This window comes from Lissotriton helveticus, chromosome 10, assembly GCF_964261635.1.
Source record: "Lissotriton helveticus chromosome 10, aLisHel1.1, whole genome shotgun sequence".
NCBI classification, from domain to species: domain Eukaryota; kingdom Metazoa; phylum Chordata; class Amphibia; order Caudata; family Salamandridae; genus Lissotriton; species Lissotriton helveticus.
This window is the reverse complement of record NC_136071.1, coordinates 310,605,016-310,628,177: the sequence shown is the minus strand read 5'-3', so window position 1 is coordinate 310,628,177 and position 23,162 is coordinate 310,605,016. Positions and strand designations below refer to the sequence as shown.

Genomic DNA, 23,162 nt, shown 5'->3' with positions numbered 1-23,162 from the left:
ATGCTGCGTTACTGACTCCCTTACAAGCTAGCTTTAGAGAAGGTGTTAGTACAATCGATCAAGTTTTTCGTCTTCAGTTGCTGCATTGGCAGTATGTGTTACTCAGGGGTTGCGGTCTAAAGGTGAAGTTTGTTGACCTCTGGTAGCTTTTGACCTGGTCTCTAGGGATGTTCTTTGGAAGGTTCTGGGTGATATCCGTATCCCCAAGTATCTCTTGTTGGTGTTGATCAGGTAACACTCTGGCAACTTTGCACAAGTGCGTTGCGGGACCCAGGGTGAACTCACGGATACTATCCTGGTCAACCGGGACATCAGACAGGGATGTGTTCTGGCCCCAACCTTATTCCTGTTCTTTATAAATGGGCTTGTGGCATACTTGACCGACAGTGAGAATGATGCACTAGATCTTGGAGGTGTTGGGATTCCAGCCCTAATGTTTGCAGACGATACCCTCCTGATTTCTATATGTCTGATGGGCCTCCAAAAGCCTCTGGCTCAGTGTGGGTGTTTCTGCAAGCAGAGCGGGATTGGAGATTAACATTAACAAAACCAAGTATATGGTCCTTAACCCTTGTCCAACTTCCAGTGCCAACCCTGAATTGCATTGAGCTCGGCTGGAGCGAGTTCCAATATTTGATTACTTGGGGGTCACACTAACCGAACATTTTGATTGGTCTCTGCATATCTTAAAATGCATATTGAAGCTTGAACAGTTCTCAGGTGGAATTATTAGGTCCCTCAGGGCTCCCAATTTCGCCAAATTTACCCAGCTTTACAAATTTACAATATACAAGCTGCAAGACTTTGGGGCCACAAAGAATATAGTTCAATGGATAAAGTTGAGAACCACTTTATGCGTTCATTGACTTACCTTCCTGTTAGCACCCTGCTCATTACCCTCTGGACCTAGACTTGAGACTGAGAGCACTTAGTTCAAAAACAGGGCTTAGAACATCATTGTATTGGTGCAGAATCTAGGTGACACATGAGCTATTAGCCTATTGGCAGGGCCTAGAGGAGGTCATCAGATTACCTGATGCTCTACAAATACCATGGGTCAGGTACATCCAACAATCCTTTACCCAATTAGGCTGTGCGAGTCATTCGACCACTCCAACAGAACTCAGCGGGGTCACTAAGGCTGCCCTTAATACCTTGTACTGGCAGCATGAGACACTTACTTACATTGGGCAAGCAGGAATAGGTTCTACAGCTAGTGCAGTTCTTGAATTTAAAGTAGATTTTAAACTGAAACCCTTTTTGATGAGGTTGAGTCTCTATCAGCTAAGAATTTATTTTTGAAATTTCATTATGGGACCCTTTCTCTGTGATCTTTTACTTCTAAATGGCTGTGAGTTTGATGGCAGCTGCAGTTGTTTTTTCAGATATTTGCACATGGTTTAATGGCAAGCTGTTTTTGCACAGTATTGTTATTTAAGATGACTGATCATGGAGATTTTACCATTTGGAATTTTTTTATTGCGATTTTAATGGAATTGTTACAACGCATTGTATATTTCCTTTATGGATTTTTTTGCCAAATAAAGATCCTTTAAATTAACATGCATTGATTGGTGTTTTCATGCTGATTACCCTGTCTTTTCCTGATTCACAGATTTCAGTCGGTTATAGAAATTGAGATCTCAAGGTGAAACTCTACAACTTGTAATCATTGCAGGACCAGTAACTCCCATGATTGGCCCTCATTACCAGCCACGTTGGGATTAACAGGATCTTCATAATAAGGCCCTTGGTCATTATGTGAACAAGAAGTTTCCTAAGTAATAGTGCACGTTCTGTCACTCAACCACTGCATCTCACCTTTATTCGGTTATAAAAAATAAATTCATAAATGCAGCTAGTAAAATCAGAACGTGTTAAAAAAGACGACAAAAAAACATCGATCTGTGATATTTTAGAACAGCTCTTAGAAAAGAAACAACAGCAAAGCAGACTTCTTACCCATTTAACAACTATTAAACAGACAGGGGGGTGAACAACCTTTACAACAAAACTTTTACAACGCACTACCATTACAACGCGGTCATTACAACGCAAACCATTACAACGCATTGCGCTGGGGGGCGCTCTAGGATAGGGAATACGTTTAATTTTCTATCCAACACCTTCCCTAGTGTCCACGGGGACTGGAGTTGGAATAGAAAATTAAACTTATCACTATCCAGCACCTCTAAGCGCTATGCGTTGTAAAGGTTTGCGATGTAAAAACCGCGTTGTAAAGGCAGGCGTTGTAATAGCCTGCGTTGTAACATCATACATCCGACAGGGGGCATGTCTATATTGGGTCAAGTTAACTTGTTTCAACAGAGGGATTACAAATTATTTAGAATTAATACAACAAAACTTTCAAAAAAAGACAAAGTGCAAATGATCTAAATGACTATAGTAGACGCGTGTAAATATACTGGCAATGTCATTTTGTCTCAAAAGGAAGCAAATCTGTAAACCTTTTTTCAGTGCCCAGCCACCTTTAACAGGTGAGGTTCAGTTCCCAGGTCGTTTGAGACTCATCATAGTTCCCAACTCTGAGTTTTAAAATTTCCTCTCTTTTCCTGCCCTTTCGCTTTTCGTTCAATCACAATAATTTCACTTTTGACTTGTCAGTGTTACAGATGATGGATGGATTATTAAAAAGATAAGACATCCCAAAAATGTCTAAGGTCACCCTGACATGTGAGAGCCATGATATTTTAAGCCCCTTATCACAGGTTGGGCAATCACTTATGAGGAGTTGATTAAAGTTCACTTGTGGATTTAACCAAACAGATAACCAAAGAATTAGTGTGGCAAGTTTAATAAAATCCTCGATAAATGAAAGTCCCAGGGGCATATTACCAAGCCTGGCGATATTAGATTATCGCCGCTTTAGCGTCCGTTTTCAGCCGCTAAGCGGCAATAATTACATCGCCCTATTAGCAAGCTGTCGCTAACTGATGTTAGCGACAGCTTTGAGGCGACAGCGAGCGGTTTGGGGCCCGCTTTGCATGTCAGCGATATTTATCACTAATGACATGCAAAGTGGGCGTACCCAACCTGTTAGCGACTAAAAACAGTCGCTAACATCGCTATCGCCTATTATTAACGCAGGCATAGCGATGGAAATATTCGCGCTAAGCGCGTATATCTCCAAAAGCTAACGCCTGCTCAGACCAGTTCTTAGCCATTATATCCAATGGGAGGTGGATATTATGGCTTAGACCCTATTGGCGTTCATGCGTGAATATCGCTGTATTCTCAGCGATATTCACGCATTTCGCCGCTATCGCCGGATATTTTATCGCTTTAGAGATAAACGTTGCTAACAGCACGTTATCTCTGCGATAATATCCGGCGATGCTTGGCAATAAGAAAAAACTTGCTAAGCCCATTTAGCGATATTAGTTGTTGGTAATATGTCCCCTAGTTCCTCTTGACATGTAAAGGTAGAATTCGAGGGGGGTAGACACAAATGACAGTGTAAACCTCAATTCTCCTCCAGCTTCAAAATACATAGCATAGCACGCATGCATAGCCCCAAACTCCAGCAACATACAGTGTTACCGGCAGACATTGTCTTTTAAATGCTTCCAATAAGGGAGCAAGCTCACATCCAATTACTGAAGTTATGTTAAATAAGGTTCCCACCGACTGTCTAAATGTTTTGGCGCCTGATGAATAGGTTATGGCCCCATGAATTTGAGGAATCAAAGACAAAGATAGGGAAATTGGAAACCATTGTCAATGCATTGCCCTCGATAGAGAGGGTTCACAGAAAAGAGCTATGGAGGCCACAAGCGATAATCTGGGATTTTCAAAAATTGGTCTCCAGATCTAAGTCAGTCATAAATTCAGAGAATGCTGCTACCAATATCTCCAAACTCCTCAGAGTGTTGGCCAGTAATACTCAGTGGCGACCCCTACATTAGCGCAGAGCAACATCGCCCCATCTGCTGCCAGCACTGCAAAAGTGAAAACTAAATGGTATTAACATTTATTTATTACCATTTTATTCTTCCCTTTCCCCAGCCAGCCATGTTTGGGGAAGGAGCCACTGCTGCAGACTGGTCGCATGGGAGTGGTGCTCACTCAAACCAGTTAAATGTGCGCATGTCATTTTGGCTGGCTTTCTTGCGACGGCCAGCCTGACATATGGACTTTAAACCACTTCACCCAGCTGACATAGACAGCCGGATGGAAAGCAGGCAAAGGTCCCCAGTGCCTGCAGGAGCGTCGAGGCAGCCTGCTCCAGTCAATCCTGGCGCTGCTCTCATGCAGCTTAACATTTTCAGCAGCATGAGAGCAGCGCCTGGATCGGTGTGGAGACTTCAACTGCTGCAGAGACCACCAAGGGACTCAAGCACTTGGGGGATCAGAGGAGAAGGCGAGCCAGCAGACGGGTAAGTACATTTCTTATTTTTATATCTTTATTTCTTTCTGAACTGCCTTAGCCTTGCCTTCTACGCCAGAGCTCTCAGTCATGGGTCGTTATAAACACTGTTCATTACAAGCCATGACTGACAGCTTTGCCTTGACCTAGTGCTGGTCACTGGTTGGTTGATTGCCCCCACCAAATATTTAGGGTACAAGCCATCACTGGTAATACTGCGTCATCTGTGTATAGTAAAGCTGGAATTGGTGTTAATTTAATATTAGGCAGATCCGGGCCACAGAGTGTCAGTCAATTATACAAATTGTTTATATTAAGAATGGCGCTAAGATGCAGCCCTGCCACACTCAATGCTCAAGTTTAAAGAGAGCGAGAGCTCGCCATCAGGGCCAAAATACACTGTAGCCCCATAATAAATATTTTTCAGCAAGGAAATGCACCAGAGGGGCATCAAGACCCAAACCCAGAAGGATTTGCGAAGGTTTTTACCTGTAGACTTGTTCAAAAGCACAAGAGAGATCTATAAAGGCCAGGTGCATAGGCCTGTGCCTGGCTGCAGTATAATTACCAAGAATTAAATGAAGATTCAAGCAATGCTACAAAGTACCTAGGCCCTCACAGAACTCATATTGGTGTAGGTTAATAATGTCATTCTTCTCCGGCCATTCTCTAATCCTATTAACCCCTTCGCTGCTATGCCTTTTCCCCTCCTGTGCTAAGCCTTTTTTTGGCGATTTGGGGTAGTGCGCGCTTAGGCCCCTGTAACTTTTTGACCACATAAGGTATCCACGCCAAATTTGCGTCCTTTTCTTCCAACATCATGTGGATTTTAAAGGTGCCCAGGGTTTGTGGATTCCCTTGGATGGGTCCCAGAAATTAACCAAAATATAGTGAAATTTTTGTTTTTTTCAGACAAATTGGAAAAATGGGCTGCAAATGAAAGCCTCTGGGTTTTTCCCTGAAAATGTTATCAAAAAGGGTTTGTGGGGCTGAAATCTCCATTTTCTCAGCCTTTAGGGAATGACAGTCTTTTGTCAGAGAACCAACATTTTTCACACAGTTTTGACATTTTTCTGGGACATAGCCTATTTGTGCTATTTTTAGAGCTGTTCACCTCCTTCCAGATAATGGTAGAAATGAGTTTAAAAGCAATAATGGATACTGAAAACATATAAATTTTTGAAAAGTAGACAAAATTCTGAATTCAGAAAGGGGTCATTTGTCTAAATCCATGAAGGTTTCTTTATAGAAACTAACAGTTAAATATTGGAATATTTGAAAATTTGTTGAAAAAAACTGTCTTTTGTCTCAACGTTTTCACCTATAACTTTTTGTAATTTTGACAACTCTTGGAAAACAATATACCGTTACATCTGTTACACCTTCCTGGTTGTGGTGATATATAGGACTTGTAGTTTCACCAAGAACCCGACGAACCCAGATCCAAAAACTGAGCATCAACTTGCAATCGTATTTTTTTATTTACTGGGTAGAGAGCACTTTGTCTTGGAAAATGTATACATGGAAAAATCTGTATGAAAGACACCTATGTATTTCTGAATAGGGTACAAATTATAGAGTTTAGAAACAGTATATAATTGCACATTTTCAAAATTGGGAATACTCGTACTAGCATGAGAATTATTGGTCATTTTTTAAAAAGATTTTTTTTTTACACAATGTCTTTCATTGGGAAGGAAGAAATGCATGGAAACTCAATTGGTAATAACAGTTGATTTACTAATATGAATTACCCTAAGTCTCTCGATAAAAATGGTACCTCACTTGTGTGGGTCGGCCTTGTGCCTGCGACAGGAAACGGCGCAAAATGCAACGTGGTCACACCTCAATTTTGCAGTTACAAATGGACCCTTTTATGGCAAAGTGCCTAGCTGTAGTTTTTGCACCCTAGCTCTGCCGGCACCTAGGGAAACCTAGCAAACCTATACATTTTTTAAAAGTATACACCCATGGGAATTTAGGATGGGGTGACTCGACTGCCTACCAGCAGGTTCTGTTACCCAGAATCCCTTGCAAAGCTAAGGAATTGACAAAAAAATGCATTTTCCTCACATTTCTGTGGTGGAAAGTTCTGGAATCTGTGTGGATCAACACATTTCCACCCATCCAGCGTTCCCCTGAGTCTCCCAAAAAAAATGGTACCTCACTTTCCTGGGTCTGCCTAGTGCCTGCGTCAGGAAAGAGTGCAAAACGCAACGTGGTCGCACCTCAATTTCGCAGTGAAATCGTGCCCTTTTTGGGGAAAGAGACTACCTTTTGTTTTTGAACCCTAGCTCCGCCGGCACCTAGGGAAACCTAGCAAACCTATAAATTTTTGAAAACTTGACACCCAGGGAAATTCAGGATGGGGTGACTCGACTGCCTACCACCAGGTTCTGTTACCCAGAATCCCTTGCAAAGCTAAGAAATTGACAAAAAAAGACGCATTTTCCTCACATTTCTGTGGTGGAAAGTTCTGGAATCTGCGTGGAACAACAAATTGCTACCCACCCTGCGTTCCCCCGGGTCTCCGGAAAAAAATGGTACCTCACTTGCCTGGGTCTGCCTAGTGCCTGCGACAGGAAACAGCGCAAAACGCAACGTGGTCGCACCTCAATTTCCCTGTGAAATCGTGCCCTTTTTGGGCAAAGAGACTACCTTTTGTTTTTGAACCCTAGCTCTGCCGGCACCTAGGGAAACCTAGAAAACCTATACATTTTTGAAAAGTAGACACCCAGGGGAATTCAGGATGGGGTGATTCGACTGCCTACCACCAGGTTCTGTTACCCAGAATCCCTTGCAAAGCTAAGAAATTGACAAAAAAATGCATTTTCCTCACATTTCTGTGGTGGAAAGTTCTGGAATCTGCGTGGATCAACAAATTTCCACCCACCCAGCGTTCCCCCGGGTCTTATGAAAAAAATGGTACCTCACTTGCCTAAGTCTGCCTAGTGTCTGCGACAGGAAACAGCGCAAAACGCAACGTGGTCGCACCTCAATTTCCCAGTGAAATCGTGCCCTTTTTGGACAAAGAGACTACCTTTTGTTTTTGAACCCTAGCTCTACCGGCACCTAGGGAAACCTAGCAAACCTATACATTTTTAAAAAGTAGACACCCAGGGGAATTTAGGATGGGGTGACTGACTGCCTACCACCAGGTTCTGTTACCCAGAATCCCTTGCAAAGCTAAGAAATTGACAAAAAAAATGCATTTTTCTCACATTTCTGTGGTGGCAAGTTCTGGAATCTGCGTGGATCAACAAATTTCCACCCACCCAGTGTTCCCCCGGGTCTCCCGAAAAAAATGATACCTCACTTGCCTGGGTCTGCCTAGTGCCTGCGACAGGAAAGAGCGCAAAACGCAACGTGGTCGCACCTCAATTTCCCAGTGAAATCGTGCCCTTTTTGGACAAAGAGACTACCTTTTGTTTTTGAACCCTAGCTCTGCTGGCACCTAGGGAAACCTAGCAAACCTATACATTTTTGAAAACTAGACACGCAGGGAAATCCAGGATGGGGTGACTCGACTGCCTACCACCAGGTTCTGTTACCCAGAATCCCTTGCAAAGCTAAAATAATTGTGAAAAAATGCATTTTCCTCACATTTCTGTGGTGGAAAGTTCCGGAATCTGCGTGGATCAACACATTTTCACCCACCCAGCGTTCCCCCAGGTCTCCCGATAAAAATGGTACCTCACTTGCGTGGGTAGGCATAGTGGCTGCAACAGGAAAAGGTCCAAATCGTACGGTGGTGAATTTAAAATACCCTATAGCAAAACTACCTTGATTTTGGGGAGGGGGCAAATGAGTTTTTGGCCCTGGGCTCGGCGGCCATCTTTGGAAACTACCAAACCCAAACAGTTCTGAAAACTAGACACCCGGGGGAGTCCAGGGAGGTATGGCATGCGTGGGTCCCCCAATGTTTTCCTACCCAGAATTCCTTGCAAACCTTAAAATTAGGTAAAAATATCACTTTTCCAAACTTTTTTGCGTGGGATCTCCGTGCCGGCAAAAATGTCCTACCACCCAGCGTTCCCCTTGTTCTCCAGAGTAAAATGATACCTCACTTGTGTGGGTGCCCCAAAGCAGAACAGGCTAAAAATTATTTTTTTTAAAAAGTAGTATTTAAGTTTGACAAATTAAGCCCCCCTACCTTAGTCACAGGCCTTTGGCCCACCCACACAAGTGAGGTATCATTTTACTCGGGAGAACAAGGGGAACGCTGGGTGGTAGGACATTTGTGCCGGCAGGGAGATCCCACCCAAAAATGTATGGAAAAGTGGGTTTTTTAACCTAAATTTAAGGTTTGCAGGGATTTCTGGGTAGGAAAACATTGGGGGACCCACGCATGCCATACCTCCCTGGACTCCCCCGGGTGTCTAGTTTTCAGAACTTTTTGGGTTTGGTAGTTTCCAAAGATGCCCGCCAAGCCCCGGGCCAAAAGCTCAGGTGACCCCCTCAAAAAATAAGATAGTTTTACTAAAGGTAATTTTTAAGTCTCCACCGTACGAATTGGGCCTTTTCCTGTTGCAGCCACTATGCCTACCCACGCAAGTGAGGTACCATTTTTATTGGGAGACCTGGGGGAACGCTGGGTGGGAGGTAATTTGTGTGAGCCCAGTTATGCCACGCTTTCCCACACAAAAAAGTGTGAAAAAATGATTTTTTTCAGCTAAAATTGAGGTTTGCAAGGGATTCTGGGTAAAAGAACGTTGGAGGATCTACGCAAGCCATACCTCCTTGGAAGCCCCCGAGTGTCTACTTTTCAGAAATTTGTGGGTTTGGTAGGTTTCCCTAGATGGCCGTCTAGCACGGGGCCAAAGACCCAGGTAACCCCTCTTGCAAAAGCTGGTGGTTTTGACATTGTCACCATTGTCAAAACCACCAGCTTTTGCAAGAGGGGTTACCTGAGTTTTTGGCCCCGTGCTAGTCGGCCATCGAAGGAAACCTACCAAACCCACACATTTATGAAAAGTAGACACCCGGGGGCTTCCAAGGAGGTATGGCTTGCGTGGATCCTCCAACGTTCCCTTACCCAGAATCCCTTGCAAATCTCGATTATAGCTCAAAAAAATCAGATTTTTCACACATTTTTGTGTGGGAAAGCGTGGCATTACTGGGCTCACACAAATTTCCTCCCACTCAGCGTTCCCCAAGGTCTCCCGATAAATATGGTACCTCACTTGCGTGGGTAGGCATAGTGGCTGCAACAGGAAAAGGTTCCCTAGATGGCCGTCTAGCACGGGGCCAAAAACCAAGGTAACCCCTCTTGCAAAAGCTGGTGGTTTTGACATTGTCACCATTGTCAAAACCACCAGCTATAATGTACACCTTAACAGAGTTACTCAAAAGTCAAACATTCAAGCACGGCTATCTATTCCTCAAAGACACACACATACAGGTTGGATTTGGCACGAGGCCGAGTGATGGTTCAGTACATAAAATTTTATTAACAAGATATTTCAAAAAAATGAAATGCTCTGTCAATAAATAAATGCATAAAAACCGAACCAGTGACTCGCAACTCGTGAGCTGTAAAGCCACGACAAGGCACCAACCGTTTTACAGGCCATTCAGGCACCTTTCATACCAGATACAAACCAGACCATTGACACCATCTGAAAGGAAAAGCAACACATTACAACAATCACAATAAGGGACAAGGTACACCCTTCTTCAGAAAGAGATAAAAGACAAATATTACTGCACAGCCATCTAATCCGCAAGCACACACACATACTGGTTGGATTTGGCACGAGGGTGAGTGATGATTCAGTACATACAATTGTATTCGCAAGTAATTTCACAAAAATGAAATACACTGCGTATAATTGAAAGTATGATAAACTGAATCACTCACTCACAGCTCGTGAGCTGTAAAGCCACGTCAAGGCACCAACCTCTTCACAGGCCATTCATACACCTTTCGTACGTGTGAAACATACAAAACATTCACACCGCCAGCCGCGGACCCATCACATTTCAACACTCACACCAGCAGACAGCGCCATTTAAGGGGCCCTCACTTTCACACGCCCACATTTCTGACATTGCAACTACACAAAATGATGGACTGCGTGGACTGTCACTCAACTAGCAGTGTGTGTAGTGGCCAACAGAAAGTAACTACTCACACACCGCCATCCGAGCGCCAGTCCACCCACACCACCATCCAAGCACCAGACAATGCACACCGCCAGCCAAACACCACTCAGCGCACACCGACAGCCAAGTACCACTCCACAGACACCACCAGCCAAGCATCACTCCACGCACACCGCAAGCCAAGCGCCACTCCACACACACCGCCAGCCAAACACCACTCCGTGCACAGACAGCCAAGTACCACTCCACGCACACCACCAGCCAAGCGCCACTCCACACACACCACCAGCCAAGCGCCACTCCACACACACCACCAGCCAAGCGCCACTCCACAAACACAACACCAGCCAAGCACCACTCCGTGCACAGACAGCCAAGTACCACTCCACGCACACCATCCAGCAAAGCGCCACTCCACACACACCGCCAGCCAAGCACCACTCCGTGCACAGACAGCCAAGTACCACTCCACGCACACCACCAGCCAAGCGCCACTCCACACACACCACCATCCAAGCACCAGACCATGCACACCGCCAGCCAAACACCACTCAGCGCACACCGTCAGCCAAGGACCACTCCACACACACCACCAGCCAAGCACCACTCCACGCACACCGCAAGCCAAGCGCCACTCCACACTAACCGCCAGCCAAGCGCCACTCCACGCACAACACCATCCAAGCACCAGACCATGCACACCGCCAGCCAAACACCACTCAGCGCAGACCGACAGCCAAGTACCACTCCACACACACCACCAGCCAAGCACCACTCCACGCACACTGCAAGCCAAGCGCCACTCCACACACACCACCAGCCAAGCACCACTCCGCGCACAGACAGCCAAGTACCACTCCACGCACACCACCAGCCAAGCGCAACTCCACACACACTGTCAGCCAAGCACCACTCCGTGCACAGACAGACAAGTATCACTCCACGCACACCACCAGCCAAGCGCCAGTCCACGCACACCACCAGCCAAGGACAAATCCAAACACAACACCAGGCAAGCGCAAGAGCACGCACACCGCCAACCAAACACCAGACCACGCACACCGCCAGCCAAGCACCAGTCCACAGACACCGCCAGACAAGCACCAGTCCACAGACACCGGCAGCCAAGCGTTAAACCATGCACACCGTCAGACAATGGACACTACACGCAACCCAACATCATACTTTAGTTTTTTTTTTTTAAATAAAACAAAAACAAAAACAAATTGCAAATTGATACAAATCTACTAACTCAACAACTAAATCTAAAAAGACTACACAAATGCAAACTTTGAAACTGAACAATAAGACCAACCAGTTCACTTTACCACTCATTGATACTCCCAAAAATTATTTTGTGTGTGGTACAATCTAAAACAAGCAGGTACACACAGCCCGTGGTTTGAAGAGCAGTCGGGACAGTACATACGAACCTCCTTCCGCAAACCTCTTCGCCAACAGACTCTACATCTCCGACTGGGAAAGTCTTTTGAGGTTGTAAGAGGAATTGTATCAGGAAAGTGGCGATCTTTCAATCTGGCAACATCCTCCACCACTCCAACTCTAGGAACACTTGCCTGTTCCACTAAAACAAGGCTGCCTATTACAGACTCCTGAAACTTTACAAAAGTCATCTTTGACTGGGGACAAGATTTCTGGAACACAACAAAAGCATTAAAGGTTGCCAAGTGGAAAAGATGGATAGCCAACTTCTTGTACCAAATGTAAGCCTTACGAAGAGCAGCATACGGTTCCAACCTCTGATCTACTCTGCCAACACCACCCATGTACTTATTGTAGTGCATTATGCACACAGGTTTGCGCGCTTCTGCAACCTGACCCCAAACAGTCACTGGTTCAGTGCTTTCATCATGTATTGTAGTCAACATGTAGATATCTCTCCTGTCTGAAAACTTCACAGCTAGAAGCTCCTCACAACGCAATGCACTGCACTGTCCTCGAGCAAACTTTCGACAAACAAGTTCTTTTGGGAAACCTTTACGGTTTGAGCAGATTGTGCCACAAGCAACAGTGTCCACTTTGGCCAATTCCCTGAACAACCACACACCAGTGTAGAAGTTATCGACATACAAATGATGGCCTTTGTTAAAAAATCCACGACCAAGTTCCCACACAATTTTCTCAGTCACTCCAAAAGTCGACGGACAACCAGGGGGGTTAATCCTGGATTCCTTACCAGTGTACACCCTGAAATTAGAGACATATCCAGTCTCACTGTCACACAGCATATAAAGCTTAATTCCATAGCGTGCCCTCTTACTAGGAATGTATTGCCGAAAAACCAAGCGGCCCTTGAACAACAGCAAAGACTCATCCACTGCAATTTCTTTCCCAGGATAAAAGATCTCAGGAAATCGATCAACAAAATGATCAATGACAGGCCGAATCTTGAAAAGACGGTCACAATCAGGGTGATCTCGTGGCAAAGCAGAACTATTGTCAACAAAATGCATCATCCGAAACAGAAGCAAATACCTATCACGACTCATGACTGCCGGAAATATAGCTGTTGCCATCAAGGGACGAGTAGACCAATATGAAGCCATTGATGGTTTCCTAAGCAAGCCCATCAAAAAAGTTAAACCCAAAAACTTTTTCATCTCCTCCAAATTTTTGAGAGTCCACCGGGAAGCTCTGGGGCTTAAGGCTGGCACTGTTCACCCTCAAAAAAATGTCAGCATACAAATTAGTCTGCTCTACAATCTCTGCCAAAAACACATCATCCATAAACAACTTGAAAAAATCAATAGGCAAAAAGTTTTCAGTGTTCACCCTACACCCTGGAACACCAGTAAATTCAGGCAATGCCGGCTGCACCATGCCTGGTGCAACCCAGAGGTCAGAACTTTCAACATCAAGTCTTGCAGCCGCAGGCTGCCGCCCAGCTGCCTCTTGTCTCACTACACCAACTGGAAGTCTAGCAGCCCCAGGCTGCAGCCCAGATGTCTCTTGCCGCACTATTGGCACAGTAATGTCCTCCGCAACCACAGGCACATCATCCACATCAAAAGTAGCTCCATCAGCACTCAGAGTGTCTTCATCATCAGATGAAGCCATGTGTAGAGAAAACTCACTACCTGAATCTTCACCTCCCACCTCTGGCTCAGAATCAGAGTCAGTCTCTGGACCATGGTCAGAGGAAGAATCAAAAAGCATTCCAACAACTTGCTGAGCAGTAATCCGGTGGCTAGCCATTATCCTTACAAATAAAGGAGTCTGCACAAACAACTCAACAACCCCAACACTGTGCAAAGTAAGATAAAAATGTAAGCCTTTTTCACAAAAATCTATATTTAGAAAAAATATACAATTCACTTACAAGACACAACTACACTCACCAGCACCTACTCTGCAAAGACACAGCAAATAGGCAACGACATCCCACTAGAAAGAAGAAAAAAAAACTTACATCTACTGAAGGACACATCAAAAACAAATGCAAAACATGTTTTACAATCACAAAAAACAGAAACCAAACATACTCGTATTACTACACACCTTGCAAAATAAACAATTACATTACAATTGAACAAAAAAGAGGTCTCATACCAAACACATGCAACTACAGAAACAGCAGAACAACAGAACCACCAGTAACGGAACCGCACACTGCAACAATCTAAAGAGAAAAAAAACAGAATACACATTAGAAGAAACAAAAACAACACACATTACAACAGGCTATGTCACAGGGTATGTCACAAATGGGGTGTCTGTCCCCAAGGGGGGAAGATTATAAATCATTATAATCGTGGGCCCCCTGGAAGCAACCCTACGGAGGGCAGAGAGGCCAAATAAAGACACGGCAGAACATACTTTTGAAAACAAATGGGCCCAAGGAAGCAACCCTTGGCGAAGGGGTCGCTCCCTATAAAAAAAAAAACCTGGAGTCTAGTGGGCTTTTCTATCCCCCCTGGGTCCAGAAACGGTAAAAAAAACAGCCGATCTGCCCCCAGGGGGGGGCAGAACAGTCTACAATATTTATAATGCCCCCTGGAAGTGATCCTTGCCCAAGGGGTCACTTCCTTTATAAATATAATAAAATCCCTGGTGTCTAGTGGGCTTTTCTACCCCCCCTGGGTCCATATGCGGCCCAAAAAACGGCTGATCTGCCCCCAGGGGGGGGGGGGCAGACAAGTCTAAAAAAAATTATGGGCCACTAGGAAGCGACCCTTCCCCAAGGGGTCGCTTCCTTTATAATTATAAACAAATCCCTGGTGTCTAGTGGGCTTTTCTGCCCCCCCTGGGTCCAGACGCGGCCCAAAAAATGGCTGATCTGCCCCCAGGGGGGGCAGACAAGTCTAAAAAAAATTATGGGCCACTAAGAAGCGACCCTTCCCCAAGGGGTCACTTCCTTTATAATTATATACAAAACCCTGCTGTCTAGTGGGCTTTTCTGCCCCCCCCCGGGTGCAGATCGGCCAAAAAACGGCCGATCTGCACCCAAACAAACACAAACACAATCCCTGGTGTCTAGTGGGGCATTCCTGGTGCACGATCGCGACGCTGTGCGCGATCGTGCACCAGGAATGCCCTGCATTGGGACATCAGGGGAGAGGAAACACAGTTTCCTCCCCCCCGATGCCTCAAGGCACCGAAAAACGCCCCCCCCGCCCCACCGGAGCAGCAAACACCAACCTGTCTGCTGGACGCGCTGGAATGAAATGGATTCCAGCGCGTCCAGCGCTTCCTGATGACGTCGGCGCGCGCTGTGCGCGCTGACGTCACCAGGAAGCATGGGGGGACCAGGGGGTGGCAGCGGAAAGTCTTCCGCTGCCACCCCTGCTAAAACTACTAGGATCGATGCACAAGGGGGGGAGCGCCAGCGCTCCCCCCCAGGGCTGTACTGATGACGGAGCGGTTCCGTCATCAGCACAGCCCAACCGATGCTGATGACGGAACCGCTTTGACATCAGCATCGAAGGGGTTAAAAAAGACTACCAAGAAACATAATGGCGGATATTGACCTGTAGCAGCTGGGTTGCTGCTGGTTCTCCTTTTTAAAAATTGATACAATAGCAGATGAAGACCAGGATCTTGGAATTTGATTTTAAAAAATATTATTCAAAAGAATGGAAAGCGAGGGAGCCTATAAATCAGTATTTCACTTGGATAAATAAAAGGGAATCCCGTCGGAACTTGGCGCCTTACCTGAGGGACTCTCTTGTAAGGCACTTACAGCCCAGCCATTATTAAAACAAGGATTTGATCGGTAAAGTTTGGAAACTAGATAATCCATTGTTGTGATGTATGTGTACGCTTAAGCTTGTTAAATTGCTATCACTAGCTCTTAAAGCTCTAACAGAGATCCAGAAACCTGTGGTGTTCTTAGTTTCACTGGTGAGCACATGGTGATCCCATTTCTGTTTTATAATTTAATGTTTCCTGTTTTTTAAAGCAGCTTCATAGGATACTCAACAAACTGTAATCACTACTTAGGGCCCGATGTAGGTAATAGGGAAATACCGATTCCTAAATACCGAATTTTACTGATTCGGTATTTAAAAATCGGTATTTCAGGTGTAGGTAAGAATTCGGTAAAAAATACCGAATTCCTAATATTCGTTATTACCGAATCGGTAATTGAGATTCGATAATAACAAATACCTACCCATTCATTCCTATGGGATTGGAGGCCCATAGGAATGAATGTGAAGACATTCGGTATTACCGATTAGGTATTACCGAATTGGTCATACCGGGAGGTACTTCAAGGGAGCCTGGACACCCTGTTGCACAACTGAAATGTGGCACACATGCATGTCCTAAAGGCATGGATGTATGCCACATGGCACATTCCAAAAAGCAAAAAAGTGATTTTTGAAAGGAAATCGCTACTTACCACCAACTTGAAGTTGGTGGTAAATAGCGATTCCTTAAGGCTGAGGTGCACTGTTTTAAGTGCTACCTACATTGCATTTAAGGAATTGGTATTACTGATTCCTTAAATGCAAGGCCAATAAGGAATCGGTATTAAGGAATCTGTATTTACCGATTCCTTATTACCGATTCCTTCCCTACATCCCACATGGCTAAATACCGGTCGGTAACACTGAAATTTAACGAATTTCACCGTTACTGACTGGTATTTGCCCACCTACATCTGGCCCTAAGTCCCTAGGTTTAGCTTTCAGCGCAGCCCACAAATGCCTTCTGGCAATCGAACAAGAAGCATCAAACCACTTAGTGGGAGAATGTGCTTTGTTATTCACAGGCTTAAGCAGGAGTGATTTAATTTCTTGACTAATGTCAGTAAATGTGGCTACGATTAAGTCTTCACTTGCCCTTTCAGATAAAGATTGAGGTGACTGAGAAGTAACAACTTTAGGAATCCATACGGGTCCTTTAATGTCCAAACCAGCCTTAGCCCATCAGGGATTGAGACAAGGTCATAATAATCACAAATCTGGTGAAGGGAGGGAAACCACATTGGTATGGGATTAATGATTGCCCTAAGGGTTTCTCAACAATATCACAGGAAAATAAATGGCATAAAATGTCCAGGAAAAAGAAAATATAATCAATCACTGAATGGCAGCCACTGCCAAAGTACGTAGGTTTTGAGCTAGCTGCAGCCTGTCCCAATGTGCTGAGGGGCCTCATCCCCTCACCTTTTGGCCACTATAAAGAATGTTTGTCACGCTGAACAAAGTTCTGCCTGCCAGACACTGTTCATTTTCTGGTCAGGCAGCCATGAGTAGACATGCCTTAAATGCACAGTCTCCTGGCTGCCTGGGCGGAAGTTTGCCTCACTGAAGAAGTCACAGCTCCTGTGGGTGTGACATCTTCAACCTAGTAAAGCACCTCAAGACCCTCCCCCTCATGACAAGGGGTAGCGTCACAGATTGCTCGGACCTGGAAGCTTTAATTCTAAGCCCTTCAGTGCCATGCTGAGTGTCAATTGGTTACACCCTGTGACAGAGTGGGGTAGAGTCAGTTCTCTCACTGACCCCATCCCACTTCGTCATGAGTGAGGGACTGTTGCCTTCCCTTATTGGCAGATCTACGGTCAGCCAATGATGGAAAGCAACAGTCCTAACCCTCCTGGGACTTATGAAGGATTGGGACTGCTGCTTTCCTTCATTAGCTGACCTTAGGTCAGCCAATGAAGGCAGGCAGCAGTCCCAACCCTCCTGGGATCTCCAAGGCAGAGCTGAGCAGGTAAGTATGTTTTTATTTTTAATGTTTGGTGTGTGCGTTCATGTGTGCATTAATTTATGGGAGTGAGTGTTGTGAATGGATGTGTGTGCATGTGTGAATGCATAAGTGTGAGTGAGTGTTTATATGTGAGTTTGTATCCTGACCGCGCCCGCCTTGCTAATAGTACCGGCTGCCACCTAACAGAGCTGCTGCCATTTGAATGTTAACCAAGTCACACTCGATATTATAATTAAACATTACAATTCGACACAATGTGAGCCAATCTGGTTAAAGATGGAAATCCTCACCTGTAGTTTGGCATTAATGTAGACACCAATAACCAGTTGTACCCTAAGCGCTTTCATTTATAAAGCTGATCAATTGGTTTAAATAAAAAACAAAAGTTGCCTGTATTCGAATAGGCAGTCATCATTGTAAACATGTATTTTTAGAAACAGAACCCCCCAGAGCATTTAGCCCAATGACCCTGATTTCACTGACAGTGGGTGTCTAAGGGTGAGACCGTCCTATTCAATGATAGCTTAAACCATGGTGACAGACCACCCTTAGCACTGCCAGAGCATAAAGGAACAGATGGAATAGAGTGATTGTCTAGGCCATTGCATGATAGGTTTGAGAAAGCCGTTGTTTCCTGAAGAAGTACAATGTCACATGAGCTATAAAAGATAGCCACTCCACAAAGTACATTTTCCATTTTAGCCCTTAATGTTCCTACATCAAATACTCAGAGAAGATGTATTAGACGACCCATAGGGCCTATTAGTATGCTTTCTCAGAGCTGTACAACCATGACCAGCCTGGGATATATTAATGGGTGACACGTAGTCTGGCCATCCCAGATGGTCTAAACTCAACAACGGAAGGAATGTATTTTGTGAAGCGGCAACACTCTAAACAAGATGGGTTGGCTCACTGTGGATAAGGGTATCTCTCACATTGTGCAAACCTCTTGGTGACCTAAAAAAAATACCAAGTGGCAAAACCACTATGCATTAGTTTGACTTGTGGGGAAGCCTGGGCTATGCTAGTAAATTGTGCAAAAGAGTAGGCATAAAAAATTAACAACCACACAATCATCCTCCCTGACTTTCCAAGACACTCTCCCAGCAATCAAAATTTGATTGGAATCATATACATTACAATTTTAATTCTGTGTCCCACTTGTGGGACACCCCCGCGCCGCACGGCCACCAGCTGCTGCGTGTGCCCCCAGCCGCCTCTGCCTCAGCGCCGCCTCGTTGCCGGCTCCCGCCGCTGCGAGTGGTTTTTTGTGCTATTTTGACAGTGATTTGTGCTTGTATTTTGTAACTTGTTTTTCCTTGTTTTTTCCCCGCTTTTTCGTGCATTTGTGCCTGTTTTCTACATTGTTTTCTCCTCCGTGTTGCCCTCCTTCCTTGTTGTCCGCCTACCGCCTTCCTCGACGCCCCCCGCCCTCCCTTCCCGCCACCGCCGCTTAGCCACGCCCCTTTTTGCCTTCTGTAACCCTCCCCGCTCCCGCCTCCCAGCTGCTCCGCCCACCCGCGCACTTGGCCTTAAATGGCGACCGTGCGACGCAGGTGAGTGTGACCCACTTGTGGGACACCCCCGCGCCGCACGGCCACCAGCTGCTGCGTGTGCCCCCAGCCGCCTCTGCCTCAGCGCCGCCTCGTTGCCGGCTCCCGCCGCTGCGAGTGGTTTTTTGTGCTATTTTGACAGTGATTTGTGCTTGTATTTTGTAACTTGTTTTTCCTTGTTTTTTCCCCGCTTTTTCGTGCATTTGTGCCTGTTTTCTACATTGTTTTCTCCTCCGTGTTGCCCTCCTTCCTTGTTGTCCGCCTACCGCCTTCCTCGACGCCCCCCGCCCTCCCTTCCCGCCACCGCCGCTTAGCCACGCCCCTTTTTGCCTTCTGTAACCCTCCCCGCTCCCGCCTCCCAGCTGCTCCGCCCACCCGCGCACTTCGCCTTAAATGGCGACCGTGCGAACGCGCAGCGGTCACGCGCAGCGGGCGCGCCGATTGTGCGCCGAAGGCGCGCCAAAGGTAAGCCCGTCTGCGCCCGTCCGCGACCGGATCGCGACCAGCGCCAGGACCCCTGGCCCCCACCGACGGAAGCCGACCCGACGAACCTACAGCGCCGCCGACCTCACCGCACTCAACACCGGCCACATCCCAGGATGTCACCGAGCCGCCCCGAAGCACACCCACGGACCCTTCAGCTGCCTCGCCTGCAAGTTCACCTGCATCCGGACCTTCCCTGCACCCGACAAGCCGAACTCCAGCAGCACCCACCTCAAGTGTATCCTGCTCAACACCCGCTCCGTCCACAGACACGCCGTAGAACTCTGGAACCTGCTCGACACCACCGCCCCCGACGTTGCCTTCATCACCGAGACCTGGATGAACGCCTCCTCAGCCCCAGACATCGCCATCGCCATCCCAGAGGGCTACAAGATCACCCGGAGGGACCGCGACAACCAGACCGGAGGAGGCATCGCCATCATCCACAGAGACACCATCCGCATCACGACCAACACCGACGACACCCTCACCACCGCTGAACACCTGCACTTCCAGATCCACACCAACCCGAAGACCACCCTCAGAGGCACCCTGATCTACCGACCCCCGGGACCGCGCACACGATTCAGCGAGGACATCGCCGACTTCGTCAGCCCGCACGCTCTCCCCTCCGCCGACTACATCCTCCTGGGGGACCTCAACTTCCACCTGGAGAACAACAACGACCGCAACACCACCACCCTGCTCGACAACCTCGACAACCTCGGACTCAAGCAACTGGTGACCACCCCCACCCACCTCGCCGGACACACACTCGACGCCGTCTTCTCATCCAGCAAAGACGTCACCTTCAGCCACGCAACAGGACTCCACTGGACGGACCACAGCTGCGTCCACTTCACCTTCAGAAGAACGACGATCCACCACCTCCAGCAACAGGTTGCTCGAAGAAGCTGGAACAAGATCACAGCCGACCAGCTCACCGCCTCCCTGAGCCAGCACCCTCCCGCCAACTCAGCGAACCCCAGCCAGGCCGCCGACAACCTCACGAAGTGGATCAGCAACTGCGCGGACGAACTCGCCCCCCTAAGGACCCCGCCCAGCAGATCCTGCAGCAGAAAAACACCATGGTTCACCGACGAACTCAAGTGCTCCAAGAAGAACTGTCGAGCCCTCGAGAAAGCCTGGAGAAGGGAACCAACGACGGACAACATGACCACCCTCAAGCTCGCCACCCGGAAACACCACCAACTGATCCGCGCCACCAAGAAAAATGCATACAAGGACCGGCTGGACAACAACGCACACAACTGCAAGGAACTCTTCAACATCGTGAAAGAGCTCTCCAACCCCAACGCCGGAAACAACGACATCACACCGTCGCAAGACCTCTGCAACTCCCTCGCGTCCTACTTCCACAACAAGATCACGGACATACACAACAGCTTCAACAACCAACCAACGCAAGCCACAACCGCAACGACGCCACCACCCACCACCCTCCGCACCTGGACCCCGATCAGCACCGAAGACACCATCCGCACCATGAACTCCATCCACTCCGGATCTCCGACTGACCCCTGCCCTCACCACGTCTTCAACAAGGCCGACGCTGTCCTCGCACCCCACCTGCGGGACATCATCAACACCTCCTTCGACTCCGCCACCTTCCCTGAGAGCTGGAAGCACGCCGAACTCAGCGCTCTCCTCAAGAAGCCCACAGCAGACCCCACCGACCTCAAGAACTACCGTCCCATCTCGCTCCTCCCGTTCCCGGCCAAAGTCATCGAGAAGACCGTCAACAAACAGCTGGCCGCCTTCCTCGAGACGAATGGATCCCTCGACCCCTCACAGTCCGGCTTCCGAGCGAACCACAGCACCGAGACCGCCCTCATCGCCGCCACCGACGACCTTCGAACTCTGATGGACAACGGAGAAACAGCGGCCCTCATCCTCCTGGACCTCTCCGCGGCTTTCGACACTGTCTGCCACCGCACCCTAGTACAGCGCCTCAGCAACATCGGAATCCAGGAGAAGGCACTGGAATGGATCACCTCCTTCCTCGACGGAAGAACACAAAGAGTCCGCCTACCACCGTACAAGTCAGAGGCCACCAAAGTCATCTGCGGCGTACCCCAAGGATCCTCGCTGAGCCCAACCCTCTTCAACGTCTACATGAGCCCCCTCGCGGCCATCGCACGCCAACACAACCTGAACATCATCTCCTACGCCGACGACACCCAGCTGATCCTCTCCCTGACCAACGACCCCGCCACCGCCAGAGCCAACCTGCACGAAGGGATGAGAGACGTAGCCGAATGGATGACGACCAGCCGCCTGAAACTGAACTCAGACAAGACGGAGGTCCTCATCCTGGGCTCCACGCCCTCCGCCTGGGACGACTCCTGGTGGCCCCCCGCCCTGGGCACCGCACCCAAACCGACGGACCACGCACGCAACCTGGGCTTCATCCTGGACTCCTCCCTCTCCATGACCAGACAAGTCAACGCCGTCTCCTCGTCATGCTTCAACATCCTGCGCATGCTACGTAAGATCTTCCGGTGGATCCCCACCGAGACGAGGAAGACGGTCACCCAAGCCCTCGTCACCAGCCGACTGGACTACGGCAACGCCCTCTACGCCGGAACCACTGCCAAACTCCAGAAGAGACTCCAGCGGATCCAGAACGCCTCGGCGAGACTCATCCTCGACGTCCCCCGACGCAGCCACATCTCCGGACACCTGAGAGATCTGCACTGGCTCCCGGTCAACAAGAGAATCACCTTCCGGCTCCTCACCCACGCGCACAAAGCCCTACACGACCAAGGCCCGAGCTACCTCAACAACCGGATCAACTTCTACACTCCCAAGCGCCTCCTCAGATCAACCAACCACGCCCTCGCCGCCGTCCCCCGAATCCGAAGAGCGACAACAGGAGGAAGATCCTTCTCCTACCTGGCCGCCAAGACCTGGAACTCACTTCCGACCAATCTGCGCCTGACCCAAGACCACCTCTCCTTCAGGAAGAAGCTCAAGACCTGGCTGTTCGAGCAGTAGCGGCACCCCCCCCCCTCCCAGCGCCTTGAGACCCTACGGGTGAGTAGTGCGCTCTACAAATGACCTGATTGAATGAACAACCTTATGCTTTAACCTCTCCCCATTTTCAGCTGTATCAGCAGACAAAGCAGGTACATTTACTAGGATTAGTACGTATGGTCAGGCTTCAGGAGGGAAACTTAATGTTGGCAATGTGCTAGGGAGAGTACCCGGACGTAACACAGGGGTGGATTTTAAGCCATTAATAACCTTTCCAGTGTCAATAGCCAAATGAGCAGAAGGACTACTATGTGTAGAGTCATTAACATGAGCACTTGCATTTCCATTCATAGGAGCTGCTGAGGAGATAACTAAGTGTGGACGTGCAGCAGCCTAATGAGGACTCAAATAATCAGCAATGGCTTCATGCAATCCAGTTCCCACAGAATGATCAA

General features: G+C 47.7%; 1 protein-coding gene across 2 annotated transcripts in view; it reads left to right on the top strand.

Moving 5' to 3' along the window:
• LOC144783776 (cathelicidin-related peptide Pt_CRAMP2-like) overlaps window positions 1–23,162 on the top strand; it is a 135,983-nt gene that overhangs the window by 21,099 nt on the left and 91,722 nt on the right. The gene's annotated exons all lie outside the window — the stretch shown is intronic.